Source organism: Notamacropus eugenii, chromosome 2 (assembly GCF_028372415.1).
Source record: "Notamacropus eugenii isolate mMacEug1 chromosome 2, mMacEug1.pri_v2, whole genome shotgun sequence".
Taxonomy (NCBI): Eukaryota; Metazoa; Chordata; class Mammalia; order Diprotodontia; family Macropodidae; genus Notamacropus; species Notamacropus eugenii.
In genome coordinates this window covers 452,222,460-452,241,785 of record NC_092873.1, presented here as the reverse complement: position 1 = coordinate 452,241,785, position 19,326 = coordinate 452,222,460, and the positions used below count along the sequence as shown (strand labels likewise).

At 33.5% G+C, this 19,326-nt stretch overlaps 1 long non-coding RNA gene and 1 pseudogene across 2 annotated transcripts in view; both read right to left on the bottom strand.

The window, feature by feature from the left end:
- The window catches only part of LOC140529584 (uncharacterized), a 244,176-nt gene that overhangs the window by 120,568 nt on the left and 104,282 nt on the right, over positions 1 to 19,326 (bottom strand). The window lies entirely within an intron of this gene.
- Positions 3,639 to 4,851, bottom strand: LOC140521998 (armadillo repeat-containing protein 8 pseudogene; annotated as a pseudogene).

Genomic DNA, 19,326 nt, shown 5'->3' with positions numbered 1-19,326 from the left:
TATTAAAACAGTCCCCAATAGAATCTAAGTACAATGCAAACCTGTAACTTGCTTTGGTGCAAAGATTTGCAACAAGAAGCTGCTTAGTGGTTTTGTGTGTGATGAGTGTTTTCCTGCATATAAATGTCCTTCTTTAGCTGGGTAATGATACTTTAGGAGTGTTTTAAGAGACATATTATTATATCTATGGTTATTTCATAGACCGCAGGTTTAGTGTTAAGAAATTAGTAACAGCCCATTATCCTGAAAGCTATACTTTCTTTGTTCTAAATGATCAGTGCTGGGTGTGAGATTAACTAAGGAAAAATTCGTCCTTTACTATACATATAGATGATACAGAAGGCACTGGAGGAAAGAAGTGTTCAATTTTGAGACTTTTAAGAGGCAGCCCTATTTTGGAGCTGCGTTGATTAAAAATTTAAATAAACCCATGTGAGAAATCAGCTTCTAATTCTCTCTTATCTAATTCATTGTTTTCAGTGTCTGCCTAAAGGAAATACTTTGAGTAACAAACAGCAAGGCACAATAGGTGTTAAGTAACAGATAATGTATATTATTGATAAGTGACAATTCTGTTTATCTAACAAGCATAGAGTGTTTTTAGATCTTATTAAATGATACATTCTGAGGCTACAACAAAGAAAAGCTGTATTTTAGCTATTCAAGAATAAGATCAAAATTAATGTAAATAAATCCCCTTCTTTGAAACCAATATGATACATATTTTCAGATTTTAAAAAAAATGTTAAGAACACATAGTTACTGTTATACTTAACAGGGCATTTGTTATGTGTTTTATGGAATTAAAAAAAAAATTATCATGGCATTGAATCCCTAGGATCAAAGATTTAGGATTAGAAGGGAGATTACAGGTACTCTCTAATACAGTCTCTTGATTTTACAGATGGGAAACTGACCCAAGAATTTATGTGACTTATCCATAGTGAGTAAGTGACAGAGCCTGAATATTAATTCTGACCCTCTGACTCCAAACATAGGACGCTTTACACTGTCCCAAGTGTAATTAACAAAATTATTCATTAACTTTTTATTGACAAAATTAAGTAATATAAACTATATATATATATAAATCTCATGAGAATTTCTTTCATATTTCAACATTTAGAGTTCTGGATGGTTTCTCACTGTGGTTTCCTATACTGATACTTATAATATGAAAATATGTATAATTTTACTTCTGTTATGAATTAATTTATTTATAATATGTAACACACTCTAAACACTACTCCACCGATGGCTTAAAAAACATATATTCTGCTCACCAAATTGGAAAGATTTTTGTCTGTATAATGGGGAACTAATTAGTGGTCCAGTGTTAGATTTCCAATAATTTCTGGCTAATATCAATCCATTGTGGATTTTGTGGGAACCTGCTTCCAACCCCAGACCCTCATTGGTCAATTCCTTATCATATTTTTAAAAGATATTTTCCCCCTTGTACTATGGTAGGTTGTCAACATGCAAAGGGCCATTTATTTTCTTACCATTTAACACTGATTCATCTTATGCACTTGGCTGAAAAGTCTCATTCTCACAAGTTCCTGAAAATCATAAGTAGATGGTAGTTTTCAAAGGAATTAAAGTCTTTAACTTTTAACTTTATTTCTTGACTTCAGTAGGTATCAACAGGCATTTGTTTAGTTCTTCTTACATGCCAGGAACTATTCTAAGTGTTGGGAATACACAGAAAGAGAAGAAAAACCCTTCACATCCAGAAGTTCATATTTTCTTTTAAAAAATCATTTATTTTTAGATAGAACTTTAAAAAGATCAATTGTATTCTATTTCCAAGTCAGGACTTTCTCTCCTACCTATCCCTACCTTCATCTCCTTTGAGAAAGCAAAAAGAAGCAACCTTCTAACAATGTACAGACAAGCAAAACAAATTTTTGAATGACCATGTCCAAAACAAAATGTTAAATTTCAAAATGCTCTTTGAGTCCATCACTTTTCTATATTGGTGGGTAGCATTTGTCATCATGAGTCCTTTGGAATGGTGGTTAATTATTGGGTTGATTAGAGTTCTTAAAACTTTCAAAGTTATTTGACTTTACCATGTTGTCATTATTGTATAAACTGTTCTGATTCTGTTCACTTGACTTTTCCTCCATTCATTCATCTTCCTACTTTTCTTTGAAACCATCCCCTACATCATTTCTTACAGTATTCTAGCCATTTTTAAATTTCTTACTTTATTCTGTGTAAATGACCGGATAAGATATACAGAAGAAATGAGATGTAATGTAATAGCAAGGAGGGGAGGAGAGGATGGCATGAATGATCTTTTTTAGAAGCTGGAATTTGAGGTGAATCTGGAAGTAAACTAAGGAACAAAGAAGGGGAAAATGAGGAGGGAGAAAATTCCAGTCATCATATGGTAGCCAGAGAATGGGAGATAGATTATGCTAATCAAGAAACAGGAAACATCCCACCCAGCATTTAACGTTTAATTTATAAAAAATTACACGAATTCCACCTTCTTGAAGTAGATCATTGAATAACACAATTTAAACTAGAATTATAATCGATGACCAAGAATTATAATTGATTATCAAGGTCAAATGGTAAAGGCGGAAAATGAACAATATTGGTAAAATATTATTTTCCTTACTGTTGCGATGATCATTAAGTGCAAAGAAGTCAATGTTTTCATAGCCATTTTACTGTGGAAACTTCCAGGGCTCCTTCTTGGTAACATGTACTTAGGTAACTGGAGTGTTTTTACAGAGTTTTTATACATGTCTCTAATTGTTCCTTTGTAAGGACTACATTAGAACAATGGTAGTCACCACAGCTACCTGGTTTATCTTAGAAGAGTTTCTTGGTTTGTATCTATGGTTTACATTAGATAGGCTTTAAGTCACAATTTTAAGGTCACATATGTGAGGGCCTGGGAGGAGATGGGATGAATGGATAAGAAGGGAGGGGGAGGAGAGAAGAGAGGAAGAGAAAGAATGGAAGGGAATGGAAGGGGAAGAAGAAGGAAAAAGGAAAATGAAAAAGCAAGGGAAGGACAGTTCCATTCCTATTCTAAACCTTTCAGAGCTAACCAACCCCTGTGAAGCTTAATTTTTTTTTTACTTTATTCTTTTGAGGTAATCAGGTTTGAGTGATTTCCTGAAGGTTACTCAGCTTGCAAGTGTCTGAGGCCAGATTTGAAGTTAGGTCTTTTTGAGTCCAGGGCTGCTCTGTCCACTGTAGCTAGTTGCCCCCCTTTTTATTCCACGAAGCTTTCATTCACATAAAACTTGCACAGTAGCCAAAAAAAAGAATGAAACTTAACTAGACCACGTATCAAAGAGTAATGTTTAATAAGAGACTTGAAACTCTCAGTGGTATCAGAAAAACAGATATTTCCATAAATAATATTTACAATTCTAGTGTTATGTTTTTCAGAAAGGTGTCTGAAGCTTCACAGGGTTAGAGTAAATGTCACCAGAACTTATGCAAAAATGTGCAACATGAGAATCCATATTAATGTCATATAAAACTATACCAGTTATTTGTCATTCCAGCATGTTTGTGTCAGACTACATTTTTAAAAACAAAATAAACCAAAAAAACTGACATCTAGACCCTATTCATTCTTCAATTATACTTTCAGTTGCTCTGTTTTATTATAGCCAGTCACTGTCAGTGCTCTTCAGCATGCTTTTCAGTGACGTCACTCCTTGCCTGCTGGCTGTCAGGATTGGGGGATGCCCCTGTCCCAGACTCATCTACTTCATTATTAGCTCCAAGGGAGGCATAAAGCTTGAAAGCAGCCTGGTGAAGTTCATGAACATGCTATAAATCATGGTCAAGCCTTTTGATATCAGTGATTGCACTGACTGAACTGGGATACTTGAAGCAATCAGCAAACTCTGCAATTAGGTGATCTTTTATGCTAGCCATACTTTGTAGTTAAACATCTGGTTCAATCAGATAGGCAAGTAATTCAGTTCCTCTAGAAATCTCTCCTCTCTGCACATTTGAACCAAACAAGGTAAAGTCTTTAGTATAATACAATTGTCATCTGCCTGAATTGCTGCAGCTCTGCACATATATGTCAAGCATTTTGCTGACGTGAGCTGCATCTTAATAACCTTATCTCTCTGTAACATCTTCATGAAAATCTGGGGTAATAATTCTCCATCAACCAAAACATTTACAAGGGCAATGGATACTGGAGGTTTCAAAGGCTAGAACTGAGAAGCATTTCAGTTCTTGCATTTGAACTTTGTATGATACAAGTTAGCAGATGAACAATATTCTGTACTGCTCCATGGTTAAATAAAATTGTTTGATGATCTGGTGCTTTGTAGCAATGAGAGAAGATCTGATGGTTGTATTCTTGTATGTAATAGATCTACCTAAAAGTTCCATGAGATGGGGAATAACTGTAACATCCATATAAAGTATCTCCTCTGAGGTAAAAATGGATATGTAAAATGTATGCTAAAAATGGTACGAAGGCATCTAAGGCAAGCTTCAATGAACTTCAAACCCTGTGATAGTAATCCTTGCAGCAAGGCAGGAATGATATGGCAGTCCAGGAGAGACTAGACATTGTTTTTAGTACCAATAACAAGAATTCCCAACACCACTACACATTCAGTTTTTAGCTCTGTGCTTGAAGTTTCTTGCTGAAGCAGACATGAGTCTTGAAATTATTCCTAAAACAAAGGTTGGTTTTCTGTTGTTTTCAATTGTAGCATTTTTCATGTCTATAATAGCTTTTAGAACTTTCTGGGAATTAGGGTGACATAGTCTGTCAACAAAGTGGCTACTGCTAGCTGTCACTTTTAAAAGGATGCTCATGTGGATTGGGGTCTCTAGAAGACATGCCATCTCTGGATTGGTGTTAAGGCCAAGAATGGCCTTGCCACTTTCAACAGCAGCCTCCCTCTACTGATACCAATCCCTCTTACTAGTGGAAAGATTGTCAACAGAAAGGCGCACATGGCTATAGGTATGGCAGTAGCTCCAGGAAGGATCCTTGATAAAGAAAAGAAAAAAGAGACACCTTCTAGCCTTTTAACCTTCAGGACTTCCTCAGTGTCTACTTCAGGTAAACGAAAACGTAGCAGAGATTCCTCTGTTAATTGAATCACACATTAAACAAATCAAGTGAAAATTTCCCAAGTGATTCTAATAAGGTCAACCCACCATGACCTGATCCAAACCTTCCAAAAAGTTTCTCAAAGCATCATAATTATTAGTATGATTTTTAAGACTTATTTCATATACATGATACCCATTTGCTCAACTTATGAAATAATGTTTGTGAGACTTGGATATCAGATATTGAATTCATCCAGTGTGTTAGTATTTTGCAAAAAGCTCTATATATAAATGGATTATTTGTAAATAAGTTGGCTGCTAGGGAAACCTGGTCTTTCAATCACCTCCGACTTTTTGTTGAAGTAATACACTTTTCCTTTTGGCTAAGTTCAACTGATGTTGACTTCAGTGAATGGCTGCTGGGAAATTGCCCTCAGAGCTTCATTTGAAACTGCTACAGACTCCGTAATGAAATGTTGTATTGTGAAAGTCACACTCAGAGTGTTGATTCTTTCCCTAAGTGACATTGTTGGAGCATAACATACATTTAGTTACCTACCTGACAACTTGTCTATTTAACGGAGAAAAAATGATCTGACTGTGATTGATATCACAGCTGCCCCTTCTCAGTGATGGGGAAAATAAGCTGAGTCAAAACAGATCTGGCTACACTATGGCACTTCTGTCAAGACTGCTGTTCCCTCATTCCTCTTCATTTGGGTAAGAAGGCTTTGCTTTGAACACAGTATTCCCACAGTCTCCAATCTACCAACCACTGTGCTTATTGCTTTCTTCTTTTCACTTTGAAATTACTTTAGAGGCATTATTCTGCACTGGCTTGCATGAAAGCCAAGATTTCATACAGATTTTCCCCCTTTCAGTTTTGTATGCTCTAGGTCAAGGACAACAGTGTTAAAAATTAGAACTCTTGGTAGGGAATGCTACCTTTTGGCTTCAAGTTCTTGTCTTGCCTCTGATACTTCAACTTAGTCTCTTTTCCTTTCTGCCACAGGCTACAGGGTTTACCCTGAGAGTCTCCTTTGAGTTTGTCATGACTTAACATAAAGTCATTTTCTCTAGGAATGTAAAAGGTTGTCTTAAAACTGATGGTCAGGCTTCAAAGATGAATGCATTTGACCGTGATGCCTTCTACACCTCAAGATCTATTGTTGTTGTTAGGGCAGAAAGGTCATTTTGCCCTTCAGAGCCTAGTAGGAAAGATAGCAAAGTGTCATTGACATTCACTCCTCACTGAAGACAGTGTTCAACTCAAGAAGCCTGTGTCTGAGCCTCTCCAGGTGTCGCTATGGTAATGGAAAGAACTGACTGGTAGAGATCAGAGGGCTATAATTCACATAGTCACAAAGGGTATAAATAAAAGATATTAAAACAGGCACTTGCTAGTGAAAGAGGGAAAATTATGCTGAAAACTCATATATCTTGGAGCCTGGTCTGCTGTTGACCTCAAATCATTTATATTCAGGCACAACACACAGAAGACATGGAATTTATGCCAGTCTTCCTGGAAAGAGACTTGGTTCTCACAAAAAAGAATGAGGAAGCAAAGAATAAAAAAGTACAGAGAGTGCTATGCTAATTAGAATGGCAATAAGGAAGAAAGAAAATTAAAAACTCACCTTGTATAACTGTATAAATGTGGAAAAAAGAAACATGAAATACAGAGGCAAGAACCTCAATGTTATTAATAGTTTGGGAGCTCAGTTGAAGCATTCTGTTAATAGAAATATTTGAATATAGTGTTGTTAAACAAAATTGATTATAAGGAGATCCTGGAAATAAAAATTGTAAAATAATCAAACTTTCCTATCTGCAAATGGTATTGCTGGAAATCTATAAACATGGATTATACAATTTTAAGTTCAATTGTTTTTAAAAGTATTCCCAGTCTATGATAATAAGAGGAATCGAATTTTACCCTTCTGTTGTTTTTTTCATAGAGAATAATTGATAAGACAACAGCACCTTACTTTGTATAAAAATATGAAGAAGAAAGGTTAGTGTCCCTAGCTTAAACATGTCTCTTGGTCTGTAAAGAACCTGGCTTTTTGAAAGTTTTAAGATGCTACCTAAATGTCATTTGTCATTATAATTAGTAGTAATCATAGAAGCTACTCTTTTCCTAACCCATTGTTACTTTCTGTGTTACATAGTGGAGTTGTAGTATTTTTCAATTATTTGCTTATAATTATATTTCCCCTTATTAGCTTGCATGAGTACTTGCATGGATAGCCAAGATGTTTCCATATGGTATGACAGCATTTTCTTTTTATACAATAGTTAGTAGTACATTTTGTGATCACTGAGACTTAATATTTTCATGGTTCATTGTATAGGCAGATGATTAACCTAGTTCGATTAACTTTTCCCCCTAGTAGATTGTAGGTAATTTGGTAAATTGGAACATCAGCATTCCAACAATAAATGATGTAGTAAATATCCAGGATTTGTAAAGAAATGAAAATGAGTTTGGCTACTTAACTCTTACTAATTTGTGTCTATCAAAAAATGAAACAAATCATTTTGTGTTTGGTTAGCTCTTTCTACTTAAGAGATCCCTGTAAATCAAATACTTTTTTAAAAAGTGTGGAATTGTAAAAGTACTTCTTCTAAAAAGTCTTCCTTAAACTCTATTGGTTTTCAGTTCTACAGGTAAATTTTGTGCTATTTGTAACCTTCACACTTAGGTGTCTATCTCACAGTTTCCAAACGCCAAATATAGTCACCAGTACTGGAGTTGCTAAATGCTTCATTTAGTGTGGACAGTGATAACAAATTCAACACACAGCTTCACATAGCTTCAAAGTGATCATTTATTTTATGCAGAATGCTTACCAGGGTCACCCTGACTTTATTCAAACAAAACTGCCTGAAGTAAAGATGCTTCATAATTTTCAGATGGAAAGAGTCACCTTGTTTAGGTCTGTTCTGATTCCTTCTTCACCTTGAGATGTTAGAACACTCTTTGCAATTGAGCTGTCCAAGAGTAGTATAGGTTGTCTTGAAAGGTGATGAGATCCTTCTCCTTGGAAATCTCAATGTGTCTTAATCAAGAAAAGGATAACATTTTAACCAATAGATATCAGATAAAGGAGTTAAGCAATAAAGGACATTCCAAGCCTTAAAAATAGTATAAGCAAGGCTAGAGGATGAGGAAAATGCGTTACATAAAAAAGACAGCCAGTGATTGTGCTGCAGAGTATATGAAGGAGGACTGTCAGAATTCTGGCTTCTAGGACTGGTAATTTCTTGAAGATGCTGAGTTAGGTATAACTATCATTTTGTTTGTTTCTTCTAAAAAGGAGGATATGGACTAAATCTTCTCATTACCAGATAATTTGTTTCTGTTTTTGTGCTTTTATCCTACTTTTTCAAGGTCTGTGTCCATAAATTCATGTTCAATTCTTTTGTCATTCCTGTTTAACTTAATTGCAACATCTTGGTAGTATCTTTTTTTTAATTTTGTCTCAAATTTGACATTTCTGGATTCCTGACTGCAAGCTTACTCTAATTTGGAAGACACTTGTTACCTGCTGCTAAACCTTCACCAACTTTCATGCTGTGGCAGGAATCTGATATTGGAGTACAAGGTAAGACTTTCAAGGTAGATTATGTTCAAATCAAGAAAGGTTTTAAATGTCAGGCTAAGGAATTTGGACTTCATTCAGTGAGCAATGGGGATTCATTTATATAGGTATTAAATATATATGTGTATAACATATCTGTATTAAATAGACAAATTATTTTGGCATTTATGATATATTAGAAAATGGGAAGATAATAGTCCAAGAAAACTATTGCTACTGAAAAAGCCCAGGCAAGAGAAAATGAGAGCATGAAATAGAGTGGTAGTGGTGAGAATTGAAAGGCTGAGGAAAAGATATGAAAGAAAGTATAGAGATAGACTGATAACCAGGGATTGACATCTTATTATTCAAGGGAAGTGAGAGCAAAAGAGGAATCAAAGGTAATCCCAAGGTTTTCAGCTAAGGTGACTGGATGAGTGCTTGTTCTATTAATAGAAGTAGGGAAATAAAGAGGAGGAGCTGGTTTTGTGGGAAAAGTAAGGACCATAAATAAAGGTGCTAGTGAAATGTACGGCAGAGAGGGAGTTTTAGAGTCAGAAGAGAATTGAATTAAACTTCTTGTAACACTTGCTGTGTGAAGAGAGGCAAGCCACTCTCTGAGTCTCACTTTTCTTGGATGTAAAGTGAGGATAATAGTAATAGTTATTATTATAGATATATATAGCAAAGTTGTTATGATGATCCAGTGAGCTAAATTCTAATGCATTTGTATATCACAAGTAGGTTGGCAAGTCACAAAAATTCAGGTTCTTTTTTTTTTTTTAATCACAAAGAGTGGTGCTATGAGTATTTTGTTATACCTAGGACTTATTATAGCCCTCCTTTGGGATATATGGCCAATATTTGGATTGCTTCAACAAAGTATGTGTAGTTGAGTGGATTTTCTCACAAAATTTCAATTTGCTTTCAAAAAATATTAGACTGATTCATAGTCATATCAATGACTCATAATGTTCCTGTCTTCACAAGCCCTCTGACACTGACTGGTTTCATTTTTAAAATCATCTTTGCCAGTTTAATGTGTATGAGGTAAGACCTCAGTGCTACATTAGTTTTCATCTATTACTGGTGCAGTTTAACATTTTAAAAACATTGGTTGCTAATAATTTGCATTACACATTAAAATTTTATCATTTGATTGTTTATCTATTAGAAAATAAACTTATTTTAGTGAATAAAATATAAATTTTCTTTATTTTTTACCTTAAAAGTGTTTTTACCTTCTTTTAAAAATGAATTCCATTAACTTGAAGGTGTTTTTCACTTTCTTAAAAATTTCTCTAAGATGTTTTTTTCTTTTATTTAGACTTTGCACATCAGTAGAGAAATAATTGTATAACTTCATAAAAGGTATCTAGATGATGACACTGCTTTAGCAGACTTTAAAATAAGGATATAAATCAATAAAGGGAGTTTGTGCATTCCAAACCTATACAAATTGCATTTAGAATATCAATTAAAAGGGAAATTTCTAAAAAAAAAGATTTTAACATTTTGTCAGCCATTCACTTTTTATACTATTATTTTACAATGAAATTGAATTGGATCATGTCTATTTAGAAAATTTTTTTCTACTAAAGAGACTCTCAAGAAAGAAAATTGTACATTCTCAGTGCAGCAGTACTGTGCAGAGCAACTTTGAATAAATTGAAATGTGACTTTGTACCTGAGTATCTCAAATCATAGAAAATGATGAATTCAATTCAATTCAGCAAGCACTTATTTTTGTAAATTTTAGTGATATATTTTAGTTTGCTCACATTTCCCAACATATCCTTCATACTCTTAGAGGCTTTTTATCATTCAACATAACTGTTTAATATATTTTAACAAATATATTGCATGATCAAAAAAGCTGAAACATTTCAATGTTCTAAGGCCCTATTACAATGTTTCATCATGTCATGAGTTCTTTGCAAAGTTATACCAGAGTGAAGATGTTGGACAGTGATCATCCAAAGCTAACCAGTCTTCAAGTATGGGCCCAGTGACATATTCGCTTCTGTGAGAGCTAGCATAGACAAATTTATAAAGAGTCTTCACTAGAAGGCTGATGATCAGGTGGTGAATTTTTCACTCATAGCAATTCATGCAACTTCTGAGATACAGAGGTACTGTATTTGGCATAGTGGAGGGAGTGCCCACACTGATAAAATTATAGATCTTCAATGCACTGAAATATTAGTAATATAATTATGATACTGTGCTCAATATTGAATTAACATTTGAATTTTATATTTTGGAAAATGAGTTGATATCATAAGCATAATTGTGAACAGAACCCCTGGGCTCCAGCCTTGGTATTTGCATAAGACTTCTTTTTGGTGGAGAGAATGATTACTCAATGCTGTCTGCCTGTGTGAAGTACGGAGTTGGCGAGAGCTTAGGAGAGGAAAAAAAGATTTTATTTTGTTTTGGCCTTGCAGAAAAGAAGCACGTTGTTCTATGATCTTTTCAGGGACAAGTTTGTGGAGGGAGAGAAGGACTCTGGGAAGAGACAACATGGAGAGGAACCCAGAGATATCCCTAGGTACTAGCTTGCTACACTAGAGGTTTGGGGGAATTTTCTCTTGAATGTAATTGGGGATTTTCTCTCTTAGTTGAGCAGATATAACTCACTCCCAATGGAACTGTTCACTCACATGGTCCATTGCTTAGTACACTTTAATGTATATAACTTCTCTGATTTTGTTTCACTATTGTCTTGTGTAAGTGTATTTGTCATATACTTGTGTGATTCGCATTTGGTAGAAAACGAGTCAAGATTCTGGCTACAGCTTAGTCTCACTGAGTCTGCTGACAGTGATTAGAAGAATGGCTTGAATTTAAATTTTTCCCCTTCTCCCCAGGACTAACAGTATTAATGGGGTGGGAAAATATCTATACTTCTCATCTGATTTCCTCTCTTTGAGGAGAGAGGAATACTTCAGTACCATGGCCATTAAACTCTTAATTCTCTCCACCAAGACGCAAATCCTCCGTTTGAAAGGAGTAGATAATTCCAGAGATTTTTATTTGTAATACCATACAAACTGCATTTATCTTTTCTTAATAATATTTTATTTTTTCCAATTACATTTAAAGAGAGTTTGCAACATTCACTTTTGTAAAATTATGAGTTCCAAATTTTTCTCCTTCCATTTTTTCCTCTCCCCTCCCCAAAATAAGTTATACATGTACAATCACGTTAAAAAATGTTTCCACATTAGTTATGTTGTAAAAGGAGAATCAGAACAAAAGAGAAGAATCACAAGAAAGAAAAAAGAACAAAAAAAGGTGAAAATAGTATGTTTCCATATGCATTCAGACTCCATAGTTCTTTCTCTGAATATGGACAGTATTTTCCATCATGAGTCTTTTGGAATTGTCTTGGATCATTCTATTGCTGAGAAGATCTAAGTCTATCATAGTTGCTGTGTACAATATTCTGGTGGGTCTGCTCACTTCACTCAGCATCAGTTCAAATAGGTCTTTTTCAGGTTTTTCTGAAATCCATTTGCTTGTCATTTCTTATAGCAAAATAGTATACCACTACATTTATATACGCAACTTGTGCAGTCATTCCCCACTTGATGGACATCCTCATAATTTCCAATTCTTGGCCACTACAAAAAGAGCTACTATAAATATTTTTGTACAAGTGGGTCCTTTCCCCTTTTTTTGATCTCTTTGGGATACAGATCTATTAGTGGTATTGCTGGATCAAAGTGTATGCACAGTTTTATAGCCCTTCAGGCATCACTCCAAATTGCTCTCCAGAATGATTGGATCAGCTCATAGCTCCACCAACAATGCATTAGTGTTCCAATTTTCCAACATTTTCTCCTACACTTATCATTTTCCCTTTCTGTCATATTAATCAATCTGAAAGGTGTGATATGGTACCTCAGAGGTGTTTTAATTTGTATTTCTGTAATCGAATGTCATTTAGAACATTTTTCATATGGTTATAGATAACTTTAATTTCTTCACCTGAAAACTGCCTGTTCATATCCTTTGACCATTTATCAAGTGGGGAGTGATTTGTATTCTTATAAATTTGACTCAATTCTCCATATATTTGAGAAATGAGGCCTTTATCAGACATACTGACTGTAAAAATTGTTTCCCAGCTTTCTGCTTTCCTTCTAATCTCTTGGTTGCATTGACTTTGTTTGGGCATAACAATTTTTAATTTAATATAAGCAAAATTTTCCATTTTGCATTTAATAATATTCTCTATCACTATTTTAGTGAAAAATTCTTCCCTTCTTAGATTTGACAGGTAAACTACTTCTCTCACAATTACAAACCACATTTAAACCAACTCACATAGACACGTACATAAACTCCATGGGGAACACATTTTGAATTAAAAAGCACATTTGGGTGTCACTGGTGTAGAATTTAATTTAAGAAACATTTATTAAGCAATGGGTATAGATAAAATATTTGGCTAGGTGCTGGAGCTACAAAGACAGTAATGAAATAAACTCCATCAAGGAGTTTATATTCCATGGGAGATATCTGCATACATGAATAAGTATATACAAAGATACAAGGGGTAGAATGAAAGGAGATTAGAAGAGACTTCAATTGCTACTCTATGGAAATACAATAGATTTTGACATACAAAACTGAAATTAATAAGGTTTACTTTGACCAAATGATGAAATTACAGTATGATTTTTAGGAATAAGATTCTTCATGAGTGTCCTTTATGTAAGAGTTGAGGTCTTCAGTATTTACAGGTATAAGAAGGTTAACAGCTGGCAAGGAAGACCAATGTGGAAATATCACCTGAAGCTGTCAACCTCTAAGTAATAGGATTTGGACTGGCAATGATTTCCTCTGGCCAAGATGACGTGATAAATGCCAGCAGAATTAGTTGTTCAACCCTGTGTTGACTCCTTATAAACTTCTGACCTGAGCATGTTTCTTCAAATGTCTCAGTGGTATAACATTTTACAATGCATTTCCTGAATGCTGAAATGGAATTTGGGGAGGTGACAAGTTATAGTTATATTTGTATTTATACAAGCATACACATACACAAACACCCTGTGTATATATATGTATGCATGCATATATGTACATATATGTAAACATACTTATATGCACATATATTATATATACATATATATGTCATCCAAATATTCCTTTTTACAGCACAGTATTAATTTTTTTCTCACACAACCAAGGTTTTAATTGATCAGATCTATTTTGATTTTATTTATTTCTAGTTCCAAGTAGATTTCATCACATAATTGAAATTTATATTGATTTTAACTTTTGCATATGTTATACTGTCCCTTCAGAGTACTTAAACCTTCTAGATAAGGTGATTTTTCTCTGAATATCATTTCCAAGTGGCAACCATTCAATTAAATCCTTTTTGCTTCTTCCCAAATGTCCACCTGTTGTTCAAATGTTCAGGGTTAGTGATTGCTACTGGAGAGTATCTCTATAGAGCTTATCTTTATTAATTCCTGGCACAATTCTTTTTAAAAAATGATGTTTCCTCAAATATGTTCCTTTAAAAAGAAAACTTCATCATCTAAAATGTACGTATTTCATATTTATTGTTACTTTCATTTTTATTTTATTAAAAATACATTGTTTCCAAAATCATGGTAATGGAAGTCCATTATTATTCACTTCACTTGATTGGATTTATGTTGTCATACTCTTGTGCCAGCTGGAAACAACAGTTGTCCTCTACATATTGTAATGCCAAAAAAAAAAAAAAAACCTTTCTAATGAAGAATATCCATCTGTCATAGAGTGTCTTAGGTGTTATCTAGGTGTAGATTAACCTCACATCCAGATCCTGATTTAGATTCTAACAGCATTAACATTGGCAAGAATAACTTGTTAACTATTTCTGGAAGGTTTCCCAGAAGGCATTTGCTTATTGTACTTTTACTGCTACTTCAGATACAATAAGAAGATCCTCTTAATTTTGCATAAAATAGAGAGTTGAAAACAAAGACAGAGTTTTTCAGGCTTCAAAGGGGAGGGGGAAAACTTTAACTCAGTAATACATATTTTTAGTTTTTCTTTTTACCATTTTCTTATTTCTCTATAATATTATTTTCATATAACAGCAAAAATTCACCACTTAAAATTAATTGATTTGGAAAACAGCATGGCTAAATTTTTCCTAAGATCATTACATTTCCTAATAATATTAGTTCCTTCAGGGAAGGGATTGTCTTATATTTTTATTTCTATTTTTAGCACCAAGCACAGTACCTGATATGTAGTAGGTACTTAATAAATGTTGATTGAAAAAAATAATATTTCCCAGCTAAAACAAATAAAGAAAACAGATTTCCTGGAAATATATTTAAGTGAACTTATACTATCTTTTCAGGTTTCTTCAGGATATTAATTATGTCATTTGATTTATTCAATTTTATGACTAGCACACACATTGCATATGGTAGATGCTTAATGTATTCTTCAGTCCTACATTGGTCTGCTTTTCCTGGTGTGCTCATTCCTTGTAATGTGTGTTTTTTAGACATGAATAAAATAGTGAAATATCAAAGGAAAGCTATGGAGAAGGAAGAGAAGAAGGATGAATTACTTCAGTAACCAGCATCTTATTCTAATGACTTTGTTAAATAGTTGTGTTGTTTGGAAAATGGGAGAATTATAAAAAAAATCATTTTGTATCATTAACTCTTCAAAGCATAGAATTTCAGAGTAGGAAGGGACTTGGTTGCTCTTATTTTAAAATTACATAATTTCATAAGTGAGGGAACTGAAGCACAGAGAGTTTAAGTGATATGTAATATGCTGAAAAGATGAAGTATGTGTGAGTTGGAAGGTTCATTCTGATGATTAAGGATCTTTTCCACATTTCTTCATAGAAAAACCCTAACAAATGCTAATCTTCACCCTCCAAAAAGACACCAACCTCATTATAATTTTATTGAAGCTAAATGAGTTAATATTTCTACACATTGGCCTTTCTGAAGGCAATAGACTATTACATTTGTGTATGTTGTTAATTTTTTGTAGTATGCAGCTGTCAGTTACATTATTTTATGGATTTGAAATTTTAGATGCTTTTAACTGCCTAAATGGCATATTTCTTGAGTATATGTACTAAGTTAAGAAAATAGACAGTTTAGAAAATGTTTTAGTAATTTAAAGAATGACCACTAAAATAGAAACATAATTAACAAAATATTAAATGCACCTAGTTTTCAAAGTCACTGCTGAGAAAACATGAAATGAAGGTACCTTCATTATATGTCAAAGAACTTTCTTTTCTTTGATACACTCCAAAAGTCTTTCATCCTGATGCTTCACTGACAGTTAAAACAGTGTCATAGTAGGAGTGGAAATGTAAGTGACAGGTCTAATAAATTAGCAATATCCTTTGGCTTTCACTCCCCCTCATTTTCAGCTGTGAAATTTCACTTTTTATTAAAAATTGGATTCTTCAAAGTTGAAGGGGTGTAGCAGTTTTTCTCTGTTGAGGCTCTATGTCTGGATGAGTTATAACAAAAATGCTAAAACTGAGCAATGTCAGGGGCCTTTCTTTTGGAGTAGCAGAGAGACAACTTTTCTGCTGGGTGGGGTCCATTTCCTTATGCTTACCTGAATTAACTTTAAACACCCTCACCTCCCCATCCATCTGCTCTTTGTCCTTTCCTTTACCACAGAAGATTTAAGCTGATCACATAAAAAGATTAGAAAAAAATGATTCTTTTTCATGGTGGACATACCAGCACACCAGCAACGCTGAGATATTATCATCTTCAAAACAACCATGAATATAAGTGTTAGCCTAGGGAGATCTCAGTGGAAATTAGGCTTTGGACTATAACAAATGTGAAAAATACTGCCCAGTTTCTTTTTGTGCCCTTAGATTTTTGAGGAAAAACCAGTCTTTTTGGGAGGGGGCAGGGAGGAGAGTGGGTGAGTGAATAGATGCTGATTTTATTTATTGATTGATTTTTATGGTCTTGTTCTGTTATTGCAACTTGGTAATGTCAGAAGAAGTAATAGGGCTAATCTAGAGGGAATAACATGGATCATTATGGAGAGGGCACTTAGGAATTTTGGAGCAAAATTTGCTTTGGATTACTACTTCTAAACATGACATGAAATCACCCAAATGCATGACAACTCAGAATTCAATTGTATTTTTCCAGGAATATTTGGAACCACTTCTTCCCTTGCTCATACTTGTAAAAGTGATCAATGTCTCAAAATAATAACCTTATTTAAATAATGTTATGCAAATATTTCAAATGCATTTTTTATTTTGTAAGATTATGCATTATCCAAATTATATATGTGTGTGTGCATAATAAAAAGCAATTTGGCATATGCCTTAAAAATAGCAATTGCAAAATGAGGATAGACTGATAGGTTCTTGATTGAGCCAATACATAACAATTTTTGTCAAAGTTAAAATCTAAAATTTAGAAAAATGGTATTAGCAAAAGGAGTTTCTATGTCCTTTGGAAAAACGTTGGCAGAACTATGTTCAGTTCTTGAATTGTAAAGAAATTATTCAAGCAAATGTTAATATTAGAAACATTTCAAACTTTTTTTTTACTAAAAAGAAGTTTTTACTAAAGAAGTAAAAAGGAACTATTTGGAATGTTGAAAATAATTGCAGTTAAAGGCATTTAACTTATACTGTTGATTGCTGAGTTCTCTGATGCTATTTGCTTACATGCATACAAATATACATATATATTTATATAATTACATAGACAGATAATATCCTTCAACTATATATATGTATATATACAAATATCTGTATATATATAAAATATGTGTTATAGTATGTAGCATTTTGTGAATATATTTATTTTCACTAATATTTAATAATTATATGTAAAACATTCAGAATTTCACAATATTATTATAAAAAATTAAAATTAAGCAAGAGTTGAAATCATAAGATTTCGATTTTTTCTTAGTGTGATGAATGGAACGATATGATTATGACTAGATATTTTGGGAGACTGGAGGGGAGAACATGTTGATCTTTTGTTATTTTGATTTTTTTCAGGGATTCTTTGCAGAGTATGGGGAAAAAATATAACCCACGGAATCTATATGTCCCCTCCCCCAAATGGAACAAATCACTCAGGACCGTTAAAATGGTGAAATGATTGGATTCTTAACTATGTCATTGTAACACTGAAAAGATTAAAAAACTAAGAGCAATTTTAGAAATTAAAGAAACTGCTGACATGATTTTTCAAAAGTTAAAGACAAACTATTTTACAACTTTGTTCTTACGATTTTTGTTGTGTGATTATGGGTGATAACTTTGTCTGTGATAACAGTTCTTTTTCAGTACAGTTTCTTAGTTGAGCTTTTTAGGGCACTTTGAAATCTGTACTTATAATATAGGGATTTGTCATCTGCCAGTCCATGAAGGATGGCAACTTTTTGACAAATAATTTGAACCACTAGACCATTTCTTACTAAATACTTAGTAGATGCAAAATTTCTTCCATTGAATAGTAATTTTTTCACACTTTTTATTTAAATTTTTATCTTCCAAATTACATGTAAAATTAGTTTTTAACATTCATTGTTTAAAATTTTGAGATTTGAATTCTCTCCCTCCCTTACCGTTTCACTGAGAAAGCAAGGAATTTAATACATATTCAGTCATACAAAACATTTTCATATTATCCATGTTGTAAAAGAAAACACAGACCAAAGGAAAAAAAAACTCTCAAGAATGATAAAAAATTTAAAAAAGAACCCTTTGATCTGCATTCAGACTTCATCGGTTCTTTCTCTGTAGATGGAAAGCAGTTTTCATCATAAGTTGTTTGGAATTGTCTTGGAATTGGATCACTTTTGCTTAGATTAGTTAAGTCATTTACATAGAATCATTGTACAACATTGCTGGTACTATGTACAGTATTCTTCTAGTTCTGCTCATGTCACTTTGTATCACTACATTTAAGTCTTTCCAGGTTTTTCAGAGAGCATCCTGCTTATCATTTCTTACAGCACAATATTATTACATCATAATCATATGCCACAACTTGTTCAGCCTTTTCTAATGATGGGCATCCCCTTCTGCTTTCCTATAGGATAAGGCACATATTTGTACACAATTGGGTGTGCATATTATTCCCTCTTTGAGTTAATTCCTATGAAAGTAAATTTCAAGCATTTCTTTCCCTACATTGCCCACTTTCCCTTCCACTGTAAAAGTTATTTTGTACCTCTTTTGTGTGAGATAATTTACCCCATTCTACCTTTCCTTTTCCCCTTCTCCCAGTGCATTCCTCTTTATTACCCCATAATTTTATTTTTTTTTATTATATCATACCATCATATTTAACTCATACCCTTGCCCTATATCAATGCGTATTCCTGATTTCCCTAATAATGAGAAAGTCCTTAGGAGTTACAAGAATCATCTTACCACATAGGAACATAAGTAGAAGAACTTGATTGAATCTCTTATAATTTCTCTTTCCTGTTTACTTTTTTATGCTTCTCTTGAGCATTAAATTTGAAAGTCAATTTTTCTATTCAGCTATAGTCTTTTCATTATCATTGAAAGTTCTCTTTTACTGAATGTCCATTTTTTTCTCTTGAAAGAGATTCTTGGTTGTAGTCCTAGTTCCTTTACCCTCTGGAATATCAAATTCTAAGCCCTTTGGTTCTTTAATAG